This window comes from Symphalangus syndactylus, chromosome 3 (genome assembly GCF_028878055.3).
Source record: "Symphalangus syndactylus isolate Jambi chromosome 3, NHGRI_mSymSyn1-v2.1_pri, whole genome shotgun sequence".
In the NCBI taxonomy this organism is placed as follows: Eukaryota; Metazoa; Chordata; class Mammalia; order Primates; family Hylobatidae; genus Symphalangus; species Symphalangus syndactylus.
The window spans coordinates 56,204,345-56,220,526 of NC_072425.2; the positions used below are offsets into that span (position 1 = coordinate 56,204,345).

General features: G+C 43.0%; 1 protein-coding gene and 1 pseudogene across 9 annotated transcripts in view; one reads left to right on the plus strand and one right to left on the minus strand.

The window, feature by feature from the left end:
- Positions 1-16,182, minus strand: part of SPIN1 (spindlin 1) — a 94,170-nt gene that overhangs the window by 55,917 nt on the left and 22,071 nt on the right. Inside the window, exon 2 of one of the 9 annotated variants that reach the window (XM_063636295.1) lies at positions 6,030-6,131. The exons of 7 other annotated variants lie outside the window; for them this stretch is intronic. The gene's annotated coding sequence lies outside the window, so the exon portion shown is untranslated. Of the gene's footprint in view, positions 1-6,029; positions 6,204-16,182 lie in introns of all 9 variants that reach the window. One more of the 9 variants, XM_063636296.1, reaches the window with a different exon arrangement.
- Positions 13,655-15,094, plus strand: LOC129478501 (heterogeneous nuclear ribonucleoprotein A1-like; annotated as a pseudogene).

A 16,182-nucleotide genomic window follows, 5' to 3' on the forward strand; every position in this document is an offset into this window, starting at 1 on the left:
TCTGATCCTTCTAGTTTTCTTACACTGACACTCCCATTCCAACAATTCTTTGACGCAACCAGTACCAATGTACAGCTTTACTGTTTTTCCAATATTGCATTATCTCCCTCAGGGACTAACTTCCCTCGTTATTCTGCTTAGATTTTCATGGATGGTCAATCACATCACGATGATTATTATTCCATTGCTTTTCTCAATTTTCTTCCCTTCTCTTCTTGTCACTGTTGTATGGCAAAACCCTAACCCAAATCCCTTCCCAGAGTGCTTACAACGTAAAGTAGTTAAACATGGATGAAAAACATAAAAAATTTCACTTCAAATTTGTAATCTAATATCTCAAGTGTGCATTCAACAATACTACCCACAGCCTCAGCAGATAGGCTTGCTATTGGCTAGGAAAACAGAAGCAAAGAGAACTACTCAACTACTCATCACTTCACCACCAAATTGACTAACTGATCAGTACCCTTTGTCTCCACAATAAAAGATGCACTATCTCTGAGCCACATTCAACCCTGTCACTTGCCTGATCAATCCCATCCTTTTTCTCTGTATACGTTTACCACTAGCAGAGTCCCATCAACATACAACACACAATGTAATGGCCAGGAGCAGTGGTTCACACCTGTAAACCCAACACCTTGGGAGGGCGAAGTAGGCAGATCACTTGAACTCAAGAGTTCGAGACCAGCCTGCAGCCTGGCCAACATGGCGAAACCCTGTCTCTACAAAAAACACATAAAAAAATTAGCCAAACGTGGTGGCGTATGCCCTTGGTCCCAGCTACTCGAGACACTGAGGCAGGAGAATCACTTGAACCTGGGAGACAGAGGTTGTAGTGAGCCAAGATCACACCACTGCACTCCAGCCTCGATGACAGAGTGAGACCCCATCTCAAAAAATACAAGAAAGAAAGAAGATCAAGAGCTTTTTATTAAAAAAAAAAATACATGATGTAGGCTGGGCGCAGTGGCTCACACCTGTAATCCCAGCACTTTGGGGGACTGAGGCAGGCAGATCACCTGGGGCCAGGAGTTCGAGACCCGGTCTCTACTAAAAATACAAAAATTAGCCAGGTGTGGCGGTGCATACCTGTAATCCCAGCTACTTAGGAGGCTGAGGTAGCAGAACTGCTTGAACTCAGGAGGCAGAGGTTAGAGTAAGCTGAGATCGCACCACTGTAATACAGCCTGGGTGACAGAGCAAGACTGTCACAAAAAAACAAACAAACAAACAAACAAAAAACCACAAACCATAATGTAGTATTTCCCAATTTTAAAAAACATCCCATGACTCCACTCCCTTTCTGTGCTCTTTACAGAACGACTTCAAAGATCAAGAAAAAAAATTTTGCCTGAGCCACTGGGCACAGCCAGATTAAAGAAATTTTAAAACTACATAAAATCAATCTATCCTAACAAATTCATTTAATCAAATGAAAATTTTAACTTACTGATATTCTGAAGTATGTACCCTCCTATCAGATTTAAGCTTATCTTAGCAATATTTTCTGCTGTTTTCCACTTCATTAAAATTTCAAGTTGAACTTGTTAATAAACTAAAAATTTAAGACAGGAGTAGAAGGAAGAGTTGCAGTGGGAGAAGGATACATGGTGGCTATTCAAATAATATTAGAATGCAAAACTCTAGATAAGAGTCCTTCCCTCGGCTGGGTGTGGTGGCTCACGCATGTAATCCCAGCATTTTGGGAGGCCAAGGTGGAGGATCACCTGAGGTCAGGAGTTCCTGACCAGCCTGGCCAACATAGTGAAACTCGGTATCCTCTAAAAATACAAAAATTAGCCGGGCATGGTTGTGGGCGCCTGTAATCCCAGCTACTCGGGAGGCTGCGACAGGAGAATCTCCTGAACCCGGCAGGCAGAGGTTGCAGTAAGCTGAGATGGTGCCACTGCACTCCAGCCTGGGCGACAGAGCAAGACTTCGTTTCAAAAAAAAAAAAAAAAAAAAGAGTCCTTCCCTCATGTTGAGATGTAATCTAAATAATAATAAAATTTTAGAGTCCTTTCTCTTTTTTGAGTTGCAAGTAATAAATAGTTCAACCACCTGATCTTATCCTAACTCCTGTTAAGAAAGAAATGCAGAGACAGATCAAAAGGAAAACACTAACGAGTGCTAACTAATGAAACCCTGGTTTTAACAGCTGCCATGTAAGGCTTTCAAAATTCAGATGAACTAGAGCTTTCCTAAAACAAATCCCACTCTCCTTTGACTGGAAAAGGCTACACTTAATTTGCTCAGGTTTTTTTAAAGATATACCATCTTTACCTTAAGTTATTCTACTAAGTGATTAACTTTGTAAATGAAAACTGAAGGAAACAAAAAAATTTTAGATTCAGAGTTAGCATTATTTCTAGGTTAGCAGAACCTAGAAAATATTGTTAAATGGAGCTTAATTATAAGGCCATTAAGAAGAAGGTCCTGCATTCAGAGAGACCCATCAATAGTTGCTAAAACTATCAAGAGAAAGGTTGCTGGAGAACAATAATTGTATGGTATCAAAACAAGTAACTCCACAGGTTACTCCTTAATTATAAAGGGGAAAATGTTGTTGCTTAACAATGGAGCAATCTTGACCCTTCACTACAACGGAATTGAAAGATAAAACAGGCTGGGCGCGGTGGCTCATGCCTGTAATCCCGGCACTTTGGGAGGCCGAGGCGGGCGGATCACGAGGTCAGGAGATTGACACCATCCTGGCTAACACGGTGAAACCCTGTCTCTACTAAAAATACAAAAAATTAGCTGGGCAAGGTGGCAGGCGCCTGTAGTCCCAGCTACTCGGGAGGCTGAGGCAGGGGAATGGCATGAACCCTGGGGGGCGGAGCCTGCAGTGAGCCGAGATCGTGCCACTGCACTCCAGCCTGGGCAATAGCGAGACTCCGTCTCAAAAAAAAAAAAAAAAAAAAAAAAGATAAAACAATTTGGCATCATTACAAGGGAATCAACCTCGCTTTATCCACTTCTTAATGTGATATGACGCAAAGCAGACTACATCACTTATAAAATACTCTTGCCAAAAATGTTTTACCTCAAGGTGAAATGTGGCAACATAAAATATATTTTTAAAAAATCTAGTCAAGCTTTTAGATCGAATTTCTAGTTTATAGGAAATACAGGTGATGCAGAAGCAACTTGGACAACACCATGAAGAAACAGACAAATTAGAAAGGCGGACTTTGTACATGAAAGGTGGGCCATACTCTTCAAAAAGTCAGTGTCAAAAAAGAAAAATGGTAGACATACTGCTCTAGACTAAAACAGACTAAAGACTCAACAGTAAGACACAGTGAATAAACCCTAAACACATGGTTTGTTGGGGAGGGGAGGGGGCTGGTGAAAGCTACAAAAGACACTTAAGGTCAGGCACAATGGCTCACGCCTGTAATCCTAATTCTTTGGAAGGCTGAGGAGTGGATCACTTGAGCCCAGGAGTTCAAGTGATCAACACAGTAAGGATAGCTGGGTGTGGTGGTGTACATCTGTAGTACCAGCTACCAGCTACTCAGGAGGCTGAGGAAGGAGGATCACATGAGACCAGGAGGTCAAGGCTACAGTGAGCCATGATCGAGCCACTGCACTTCAGCCTGGGCAACTGAGTGAGACCCTGTATCAAAACAAAAAACACACACACACATACACATTTAAGACAACTGGGGAAATTTAAATGCAGACTAAATATTAGATATTGTAAGATTATCATTAAATTTTAAAAGCACAACAAAGACATTGTGGTTATGCCTGAGAATATATTCTTTGGAAACACATGCTGAAATGCTTAAAGAGGCAGACTCACAATTTCTGTAAGTAAACTTCAAATAATTCAGGGAAAGAAAACAATACACACGAGAGTTAACATAAATATCAAAAGACAAAATTACAATAATGTGGTTTAAGGATCTTAAACAGCTTTATTTACGATTCTAGAATCAAGCAACGCTTTGTTCCATAAAATAGAATGAGCATTCCAATGAGCAGAGCAGAGGCTACATGTACAGACAGAACAGGCCTGAGGAAAGCAGAAACAAAGAACTGTGAAAATAATTCAAAATCAAATCTGCTGAAAGTTTTTAAATTATTTTCAGCCTTAAAGAACTGTGACAATGGGACCTGAGTCACATGACAGGCAGCTTTAGTCCTCTGATAATGAATTAGCCTCTTTACCTACACTGTTTTGTAAAATGTTGGAAAAGACTAAAGCGCTGCAGAGAAGACCCCCATCCCTCTAAACTTAATCTTCATTGTAGATTAACTTCCTTCTTTTACACAAAGACCTCAAGACTACTACACTAAGATGGAATGTTAAATAAACTCTTTTAAATTGGAAAAGGAAAAGAACTCTTAACTAATCAAATTGCTATAACTCATAAACCAACCTTGTATGGAAAATGTGGCAATCCTGTTAAATTTGTTTTCTGCCTACATAAGCAAGACCTTAAACTTTTCAGCTTCAGAGGACTGGCTGGCTCCATTCCTCTGGATTCTGTGCTACCCAGCTGGCTACTCTCAGCTTTGCACTTGAGTAAAACTCTTTTGTTTTTGTTTCTGTTTTGTTTTTTTGAGACAGGGTCTTGTTCTGTCGCTCAGGCTGGAAGTACAATGGCGCGATCTCGGCTCACCGCAACCTCCGCCTCCCAGGTTCAAGCTATTCTTCTGCCTCAGCCTTCCGAGTAGCTGGGATTACAGGCATGCACCACCACATTTGGATAATTTTGTAATTTTAGTAGAGACGAGGTTTCTCCATGTTGGTCAGGCTGGTCTCGAACTCCCAACCTCAGGTGATCCACCCGTCTCGGCCTCCCAAAGTGCTGGGATTACAGGCATGAGCCACCACGACTGGCCTGAATAAAACTCTTTGAAACTTGACTGTGATCCTTTTATTACAGGATGGCAGAACAAAAAGCGGATTGCATTGGTCATTTCAAAGTTACTTTCCTTGAAAGGAAGGAATGAAAAAACAGGACAATAGAGAAATCACTGATTGGGAACTGCATTATCATGCTAATTGGAACTGCCTGGTTTGAGAAATTAAGGCTATTCCTCTCTCCTGATTTCTGGGAAGGTCCAATAACACCTCAGTTTGGTGGTCTGGAACCTCAACATGAGTGGCTCCGTTTAGATTTTAGTCTGGTCTATTGTGGCCCAGTGCAGATTAGCTCAAAACAACGGCACCATCTACAATTTCTATTCAACATGAACATGGCAAAATATTTTTTAACGTAGGTGAAGACCATATTAGTGTTCACTAATGTTATTCTTTGAACTTTTATTTCCATTCGAATTTTTCATAAGAAATTAAGAGAAAAAAAGATGCTGGATTTTCCTTTGCTAAGTCCATCTTTATTGAACATAGTTAAGTATTGTTATAAAGTTTCTGTGCCGCAAAATAAATAGCACTCGAATATAAAATTTTCCTTTTTTTCCTTCTCAGCAAGGTAATTTACTTCTATAAAAAGGTGCACCCTTACAGATGGAGCAAAGGTGAGCACACTACCTGCACAAGGGAGAGTAAGGGGTTCTTATTCCTGACGCATGTGGCCCCTGCTGCTGTGTCGTTCCCCTACTTGCTAGGGTTAGACCGCACAGGCTAAACTATTTCCAATTGGCTAATTTAAAGACAGTGACGGGGCGAGTGGTTTGTGGGGAAAAATGGTTATGACAGAACAGGAAATCAGAATGAGTCAGGGTGGAGAATGAGTCAGGGTGGAGCAGGTAATCAGAATGAGTCAGGGCGGAGCAGGTAATCGGAATGAGCCAGGGTGGAGCAGGTAATCGGAATGAGGGTGGGAAAGGCTACTTTAAGAGAAAGTTAATTTTAAAAGTAGAAGGCAAAGAATTGAACATACTGACATACTGATTCTTTGAAGAGAAATTTAGAACTCATATCTAACAGTATCCAGGCTTGCAATTTTACTAATCTTAAAAATGTGTCATGAATTTAAATTCTGAATCTCAAAATTCTCATTCTATTGTAATCTCAAAGGAGATCAAAAAACTCTCCAACTACTTACCAGAAAAATGACCGTTCACTGAGCACTCGCTATGTGTCATGCACTCCTCACAACCGTGAGGAAGATATGCACTATAACTATTCCATCTTGGAAACTGAAAAACTGCAGCACAGACATTAAAATAAATTGGTCAAGGTCACACAGACTGCAACTAGCATTGTCGAGATAAACTTCCTATTTAAAAATAAACACATAGATTACTTCAATAAAGGAATAGGGTATCACAAAATCAATGACAATGTATTGTCTCCAAAAAGGCTAAAACATGAATATTTCAACATTTCGGATATAAAAGCAGTAATTCTCAGGAAGTAGAGTCATATCAAAGTATTTGTTGCATGTCGCTACCACTGAACAGTGCTATTTATAAAAAGAAAATAGACTCCTAAAACTGTTTAAGCAAAAATACTAAGTTCCCAAATCTTAACACCAGGACCACTAATGAAAAAGTATACAGGAGCACTAATAGTGAAACATGTCAACTGTAAACTGAAGCTTGGGCTGTCAACAAGTTGTCTTAAAACTGTTGCCTTGGTATGCAACAAGATCTAAACAAAAAAGAAAAAAAAATTGTTGTCACACAAGGTTAAACATGTGAAGAAATATATACTTTGTTCTTCCATTTCCTGGCACCCAAATTCCTAAAACTCTAGAATACCAGTGTCTTTTTTATGCTAATGAGATGAATGATGTCTGAGGGCTTCTGGATAGCCTCAGGAAGTGGCTTGAATGCCAGGGGAACCCACCAATGGTTAGAGGGTTGGAACTTTCAGCCCTACCCTGGGAAGGGAGGCGGGTAGAGGAGAGGGCTAAAAGCTAAGTTGATCACCAGTGGGCAATGACATAATCAATCATGCCGACTTACTGAAGATTACAGAAAAACCCAAAAGGACAGCTGCAGAGAAACTTAAGGTTAGTGAACGCACGGAAGTACTGTGAGGGTGATGAGCCCAGAGTAGGAAGGGGAGTTCCACACTCCTTCTTTGCCTTAAGCATCTCTCTTCCATCTGGCTGTTTCTGAGTTGTATTCTTTATTATAAAATGGTAATCTAGCAAATACAGTGTTTCCCTGAGTTCTGTGAGTGATTCTAGCAAATTATGAAACCTGAAAGAGGAATCACAGGAGCCTCCAATTTATAGCTAGTGTGTCAGAAGCACATAACATAACCTGGACTTGGCTGGGGTGTGGCGGCTCATGCCTGTAATCCCAGCACTTTGCAGGCCAAAGCCGGCGGATCATTTAAGGTCAGGAGTTCGAGCCTAGCCTGGCCAACATGGTGAAACCCCGTCTCTATAAAAATACAAAAATTAGCTGGGCATGGTGGCATGCACCTGTAGGCCCAGCTACAGGGGAGGCTGAGAAAGGAAAATTGCTTGAACCCAGGAGGCGGAGGTTGCAGTGGGCCAAGATCACACCACTGCATTCCAGCCTGGGCGGCAGAGTGAGAACTCCAACTCACAAAAAATAAATAAGTAAATAAATAAAATAAATAACCTGGACTTGCAATTGGCATGAGAAGTGGGGGCAGTCTGGTGGGATATGATGCTATTTCCAGGTGGATACTCTGAGAAGTTAAACTGTAGGACAACCAACTGGAGTCATCAGAGAAAATGAGACTCAGATAATGTAGGGAAAACCCACACACATTTGATCACAGAAGTGTTGTGCTGAGTATGAGCATAGAGAATAAGAATTTGTTTTTCCTTTATAACATAATGGGGATTACATAAATTATCACAGACATTTATACGAAAAAAACATATAGCTAAAATCTAAATACAGAGCATAGACATTAGATATGAAGGGCTAATTAGCTTTCTTAAACATGGCATGTAGTTACAAAGAATAACAACCTTACTTTAAGAAGTGTCATGATGTTTGCAATTTAATGCAACTTTCAAATGGTTCAATAACAAAAAACAGTAGAGCAAAATGTAAGCAAATTAAAATCTTGATATCGGGTACACAGGTGGGTCACTCCGCTATAGTTTCAACTTTTCTATGTGTAGAAAATTTCATTTAAGGCTGGGCGCGGTGGCTCACGCCTGTAATCCCGGCACTTTGGGAGGCCGAGGTGGGTGGATCACCTGAAGTCGGGAGTTCGAGACTAGCCTGACCAACACTGAAAAAACCCCGTCTCTACTAAAAATACAAAATTAGCCAGGTGTGGTGGCGCATGCCTGTAATCCCAGATACTCGGGAGGCTGAGGCAGGAGAATCACTTGAACTCAGGAGGCAGAGGTTGCAGTGAGCCGAGATCACGCCACTGCACTCCAGCCTGGGCAACAACAGCGAAACTCCATCTCAAAAAATTAAGAAAGAAAAATAAAGAAAATTTCATTTAAAAAGTTTAGGGAAAAAACAGCAGGGGAAAGGAGTAACTAAGTTTAGAACTAGCAGCAGCATCACAAGAGTTTACCAGTTAAGTTTGTAACTAAGACATTATTATTAAAAGTAGAGAAATGCCAGATGTGGTGGTATACATCTGTAGTTCCAGTTCAGGAGACTGAGGTGGGAGGATCCCATGAGCCCAAGAATTTGATGCTGCAAAGAGCTATGATCAAGTCACACTGCACTCCATCCAGCCTAGGTGACAGAATGAGACCCCATCTCTAAAAATAAACAAATAAAACAAAAATAGGGTAAGAAAGGATGGTTAGCAGAAAAGAAATTAAAAAACAAAAAAGAGGAAAAGACAGCAAAATATCTGCAATTCCTGAATGTAGATGTTGAACGCAGATATTAACTGCCTGTTTCAACTTTTCTATGTTTGAAATGTTTCACAACAAAAATTTAGGGTCAATGGTTTTAGGTTTTATAGTTCTGGAAAGAAAAAACACTCAGAGTACAATTCAAAACCTTCCAAGGTAACTACAAGAATTTATTAGATATTCTTGGGCCGGGCACGGTGGCTCATGCCTGTAATCGCAGCACTTTGGAAGGCCAAGGCAGGTGGATCACGAGGTCAGGAGATCAAGACCATCCTGGCTAACACAGTGAAACCCGATCTCTACTAAAAATACAAAAAAAAAAAAAATTAGCCGGGCATGGTGGCGGGCGCCTGTAGTCCCAGGTACTCAGGAGGCTGAGGCAGGAGACTGGCATGAACCCGGGAGGCAGAGCTTTCAGTGAGCCAAGGTTGCACCACTGCACTCCGGCCTGAGCGACAGAGCTAGACTCCATCCCAAAAAAAAAAAATTATTAGATATTCTTATTTAAAATGTTACAATGGGCAGGGTGGGGCTCACACCCGTAATCCCAACACTTTGGAAGACCGAGGTGGGAAGATCACTTCAGTCCAGAAGTTCCAGACCAGCCTGGGCTACACAGTAAGACCTCATTGCTATAAAAAACAAAAAATAAAAATAAGCCAAGTGTGGTGGTGCACGCCTGTAGTCCCAGCTAACTGGGAGGCTGGGGTGGGAGGATTACTTAAGCCTGCGAAACAGAGGTTGCAGTGAGCCAGGATTGCATCACTGCACTGGGTGACAGAGCAAGACCTTTCTCAAAAAATAAATGTTACAATGGATGGAACTTAAGGACGATGTTCTAGGGGCCTCTGGTGTAGGTTCTACCTTTAGCTAAAACTTCAGAGATTAAAATAAAGGGCTCAATCCTTATAAAGTATTGCTAATTACACAATGCTCAGCTACTTAAGGATCCTGGCAAAGCAGCTATCATACATACCAAGTAGGTATCTGAAGGTCTTCAGAGCCCAAATTCTCTTATCAATATAAAAATTATTAGGCCAGGCACGGTGGCTCACGCCTGTAATCCCAGCACTTTGGGAGGCTGAGGCGGGTGGATCACAAGGTCAGGAGATTCAGACCATCCTGGCTAACATGGTGAAACCCCGTCTCTACTAAAAATACAAAAAATTAGCCAGGCGTGGTGGCATGCACCTTTAGTCTCAGCTACTCGGGAGGCTAAGGCAGGAAAACTGCTTGAACCCAGGAGATGGAGGTTGCAGTGAGCCAAGATCACGCCACTGCACTCCAGCATGGGTGACAGAGCGAGACTCCATCTCAAACAAACAAACAAACAAAAATTATTAAACACCCTAAACCACTAAAGATCTAAACACCAAGTTTTAATGCAAGTGTAATATGTGGTCAAAATTTATAAGGACCATGGATTTGGACAAGAGAAAAAATTTTATCTTCATCTTTCCTAACCTCTACCTGAAGTACAGCACTTCCTTCTATCATAAATGTATGCAACAAACCACAGTATTAGTAGTAGTACTTCCAACTTCTCAACAATAGAAATCACATATATTTCCATCCCATTTCATTTGTTGTAGCTCAAAATACCACTTAAACTCATCAACTGACACTTGACTAGATTTGCCACCAGGACAGAGCACATAGTCTTCTCACGCAGGCTCTCAGGCACAGCTCAGGTCAGCCACGTGATATCACTAGGCCTGGTCCTTAGGCATCAAACTGAAGACAGAATTGCTGACTGTGGTATAACAAAGAGCTTGGATGGCCTTTGTCCCAGCTCCAGTTGGTGCCCTTTAAATCCCTAAAATGTCCTGAGAGGGACAGGGCATCTCCGTGATTCACAGTGAGCACCCAGTTTATGCTAATGAGATGTCTCTGGATGTGGGGGTGGGGGGCTGGTCAAACCAGAAAGACCAACCATGGCATTGGAAGGCTGGGGCTCTGAGCCCCAAGAAAGCAGCCCAAAGTTCAGACAGGGGAGCTAGAAATTGAGTTCAAGCTCAAGGCCAATGATTCAATGGATCATGCTGATGTAATTAAGCACCAATAAAAACTCTGGACACAGAGGCTCACATGAGCTTTCCTGGTTAATACTCTGTGCGTGTAGTCACACATGGAGACACCAAGATGATCCACCCTGTCTCCATAGGAGGGCATGAACGCTTCGTATCTGAGACCTTCCCATGAACGCTTCGTATCTGAGACCTTCCCAGACACTGCCCTATACGTCACTTCTTAACGGTTGGTCCTAATTTGTATTTTTTTTTTTTTGCTATTATAAACTGTAAGTACTGGACTTTCTTGAGTTTTGTGAGTCATCCTAACTGAATTATCAAACTTGAGTGTGATGGAAACCTCCGCATTTGTACTTGGTCAGATATAAAAGTAACATGAGAGCCCCTGAAGTTTGCAGCTGGTATCCAAAGTGAGGGCAGTCTTGTGGAAACCTATTAAACGTTGAACTGTATCACAATCATACACCTACAATGCTCACTAAAATTCCCCATCAACAATTATTTGTTGATGAATATATAAAAGGAGATAAGCCAAAGACCACCCCACAAGTGATTTTTATTAAACATCAAAACCTTAATTTTGGCCCAGCACAGTGGCTCACACCTGTAGAGTGTGAGGCCTTGGGAGGCCAACACTTTAGGAGGCCAAGGCAGGCAGATTGCTTGAAGTCAGGAGTTTGAGACCAGCCTGGCCAAAATGGTGAAACCCTGTCTCTACTAAAAACTTAGCCAGGTGCGGTGGTGCACACCTGTAGTCCCAGCTACTCAGGAGGCTAAGAATCGCTTGAACCTGGGAGGCTGAGGTTGCAGTAAGCCAAAATCGCACCACTGCACTCCAGCCTGGGCGATACAGAGAGACTGCCTTAAAAAAAAAAAAAAAAACCTTGGCCAGGCAAGTGGCTCACACCTGTAATCCCAACACTTTAGGAGGCCAAGGCGGGCAGATCACCTGATGTCAAGAGTTTGAGACCAGCCTGGCCAACATGGTGAAAGCCCATCTCTACAAAAATTAGCCAGATGTGGTGGCATGCACCTGTAGTGCCAGCTACTCAGGAGGCTGAGGCAGGAGAATCGCTCAAACCTGGGAGGCAGAGGCTGCAGTGAGCCAAGATCGCACTACTGCACTCTAGCCTGAGCAACAGAGCAAAACTCCATCTCAAAAATAAAAATAAAAAAAAATTAATTTTAATATCTTAAAAAACAAAATCGCCGGGCGCGGTGGCTCACGCTTGTAATCCCAGCACTTTGGGAGGCCGAGGCGGGCGGATCACGAGGTCAGGAGATCGAGACCACGGTGAAACCCCGTCTCTACTAAAAATACAAAAAATTAGCCGGGCGTGGTGGCGGGCGCCTGTAGTCCCAGCTACTCGGAGAGGCTGAGGCAGGAGAATGGCGTGAACCTGGGAGGCGGAGCTTGCAGTGAGCCGAGATTGCGCCACTGCACTCCAGCCTGGGCGACAGAGCAAGACTCCGTCTCAAAAAAAAAAAAACAAAATCTGAATTATCTATATACCAACAATATTGTCTTGTCACTTAAATTACTGACAAAGAGGCCGGGCGCGGTGGCTCATGCCTGTAATCTCCACACTTTGGGAGGCCAAGGTGGGCAGATCACGAGGTCAGGAGTTCAAGGCCAGCCTGGCCAACAGAGTGAAACCCCGTCTCTACTAAAAATACAAAAATTACCCGGGTTTGGTGGCATGTGCCTATAGTCCCAGCTACTAGGGAGGCTGAAGTGGGAGAATTACTTGAACCCGGGAGGTGGAGGTTGCAGTGAGCTCAGACCGCGTGCCGTTTGCACTCCAGCCTGGGTGACAGAGTGAGACTGTCTAAAAAAAAAAAAAAAATTTACTGACAAAGAAAGACGTCACAGTCTTCTGTTTAACAGGGTAGTAATATTTGTATAACCTAAATATAATTGGTTTCTGTTGTGATCCTGTGTATTTCATTCACTGTGTTCAGAAGATTCTGAAAAGGCATCCATAGGTTTCATAAAACTGGCAAACGGTCCATGGCACAACCCTCTCTGCCCAAAACTATGGACAACAAGCAGTCTCTCTGGGTCTTTGATAGGTTTCTGAAGGCCACCCGCAAGGATCAATATAAATGGCCAACTCTTGTTATCAATGGACTGGTCATTTAAACAATCCTCCCAACAGGTACAAAATTAAACTAAAATTTACAAGGATATCCCTAGTAAAAACTATCAGAAACCAGAGTTTCTTAGAGAAATAACCAATTCCAGATGAGGAGAAGGATATTAGAGGAGCCTGGAATATCTTGTCATACCAGAAGCAAGGAAGCTCTATCAACAACTACTGGAATTGTGTTAAGGAAACAAACGGGTTTTTTTTTGTTTTTTGTTTTTTGTTTTGAGACGGAGTCTCGCTCAGTCGCCCAGGCTGGAGTGCAGCGGCATGATCTCAGCTCACTGCAAGCTCCGCCTCCTGGGTTCACGCCGTTCTCCTGCCTCAGCCTCCGGAGTAGCTGGGACTACAGGCGCCCACCACCAGGCCTGGCTATTTTTTTTGTATTTTTAGTAGAGACGGGGTTTCACCGTGTTAGCCAGGATGGTCTCGATCTCCTGACCTCGTGATCCACCCGTCTCGGGCCTCCCATAGTGCTGTGATTACAAGCGTCAGCCACCGCGCCCGGCCTCAAACGGGGTTGTTTTGAACTATTTTCTTGACTTCTGTATATAACTGAACACTACCATGAGGAACAGTTGAAAATAGGCCAGGCACAGTGGTTCACGCCTGTAATCCCAGCACTTTGGAAGGCAAGGGAGGGAGGATTGCTTGAGTCCAGGCGTTCAAGACCAGCCTGAGCAACATAGTGTGATCTCATCTCTACTAAAAATTTAAAAAATTAGGCATGCCGATGCACGCCTGTAGTCCCGGCTACTAGGGAGGCTGACACAGAAGGACAGCTTGAGCCCAGGAGGCCAAGGCTGCAGTAAGCCAAGATCATGATACTGCACTCTAACCTGGGTGACAAAGTGAGATTCTGTCTCCAAAAAAAAAAAAAAACTTTCTGCCCATGGATGACGCTGAAGCATCATTAAAGTCTCTCTTCTCCGTGCCATCATGTCTAAGTCACAAGTCTCCTAAAGAGCCCAAACAGCTGAGGAAGCTCTTCACTGGAGAGTTGAGCTTTGAAACAACCGATGAGAGCCTGAGGAGCCATTCTGAGCAATGGGGGACGCTCACGGACTATGTGGTAATAAGAAATCCAAACACCAAGTGCTCCAGGGGCTTTGGGTTTGTCACATATGCCACTGTGGAGGAGGTGGATGCAGCCATGAATGCAAGGCCACACAAGGTGAACAGAAGAGTTGTGGAACCAAAGAGAGCTGTCTCAAGAGAAGATTCTCAAAGACCAGGTGCCCACTTAACTGTGAAAAAGATATTTGTTGGCGGCATTAAAAAAGACACTAAAGAACACTAAGAGATTATTTTGAACAGTTCTGAAAAACTAAAGTGATTGAAATCATGACTGACTGAGGTAGTGGCAAGAAAAGGGACTTTGCCTTTGTAACATTTGACGACCATGACTCCGTGGATAAGACTGTCATTCAGAAATACTATACTGTGAATGGCGACAACTGTGAAGTTAGGAAAGCCCTGTCAAAGCAAGAGATGGCTAGTGCTTCATCCAGCCAAAGAAGCTAAGTGGTTCTGGAAACGTGGTGGTCGTGGAGGTGGTTTCGGTGAGAATGACAACTCTGGTAGTGGAGGAAACTTCAGTGGTTGTGGTGGCTTTGGTGGCAGTGGGGATGGCTATAATGGATTTAGTAATGGTGGAAGCAATTTTGGAGGTGATGGAAGCTACAATGATTCTGGCAATTACAACAATCAGTCTTCAACTTTTGGACCCATGAAGGGAGGAAACTTTGGAGGCAGAAGCTCTGGCCCCTATGGTGGTGGAGGCCAATACTATGCCAAACCATGAAACCACGGTGGCTACTATGGTGGTTCCAGTAGCAGCAGTAGCTATGGCAGTGGGAGAAGATTTTAATTAGGAAACAAAGCTTAGCAGGGGAGGAGAGCCAGAGAAGTGACAGGGAAGCTACAGGTTACAACAGATCCGTGAATTCAGCCAAGCACAGTGGTGGCAGGGCCTAGATGCTACAAAGAAGACATGTTTTAGACAAATACGTGTGTGGGCAAAAAACTCGAGGACTGTATTTGTGACTAATTGTATAACAGGTTATTTTAGTTTCTCTTCTGTGGAAAGTTTAAAGCATTCCAACAAAAGGTTTTAATGCAGATTTTTTTTTTTTGCACCCATGCTGTTGATTGCTAAATGTAATAGTCTGATCATGATGCTGAATAAATGTCTTAAAAAAAAAGTTGCACACACACACTAAATATATGCATGAAAGCATCAAATAACTTGAAAGATAGTAAAGTATCAGAGAGATAGGATCTAAAGAGGGAAACCCTACATTTATAACCACTTTGGTCCCTGAGAGCAACTGCCAAGTGTTAAGGACCAGCTGAGAACCTGACAGCTTGGTAAGATTAGGAGAAAAGAACTAAAATTCAGAAAATACCAAAGGGGGTTACAGGGGGACTGGTAAACTCACCTCCCTTCGAGCTGGAATCCTGAACTGCTGAACTTAGGAAGCGAGGGAAAAGGGAAGCAGCCAGGCTCTAAGACGTGTAGCTCAATTTCTTTTTTTTGGTTTTTTTTTTTTGTTTTTTGAGACAGAGTCTCACTCTGTCCCCCAGGCTGGAGTGCAGTGGCGCAATCTCGGCTCACTGCAAGCTCCGCCTCCCAGGTTCATGCCATTCTCCTGCCTCAGCCTCCCGAGTAGCTGGGACTACAGGTGCCTGCCACCACGCCCAGCAAATATTTTTTTTGTATTTTTAGTAGAGACGGGGTTTCACCATGTTGCCCAGGACTGTCTCGATCTCCTGACCTTGTGATGCGCCCACCTCGGTCTCCCAAAGTGCTGGGATTACATGCATGAGCCACCGCACCCGGCCAATGTGTAGCTCAATTTCAACTCATCTTTATCCCCAAAACTGAACCAAGGTGATCCCAGACTGCCTATTCCCTAAGATGCCTGAGGTAGAAACAAGCATAAATCCTCTCTGGATATATCATCCTAGACCCCAAATTATTCAAACGATATTTATAACGTGATCTACTAGATGTGCACATGTGTGTACACACACACACACACACACACACACACACAGCCAACAAGGAGACAAAATGAATAAAAACCAGCAGAAAAAAAAACAAGAAAAAAGAAAAGCAGGCCGGGCACAGTGGCTCATGCCTGTAATCCCAGCACTTTGGGAGGCCGAGGCAGGTGGATCATGAGGTCGAGAGATTGAGACCACCCTGGCCAACATGGTGAAACCCCGTCTCTACTAAAAATTAGCCAGGCATGGTGGCGC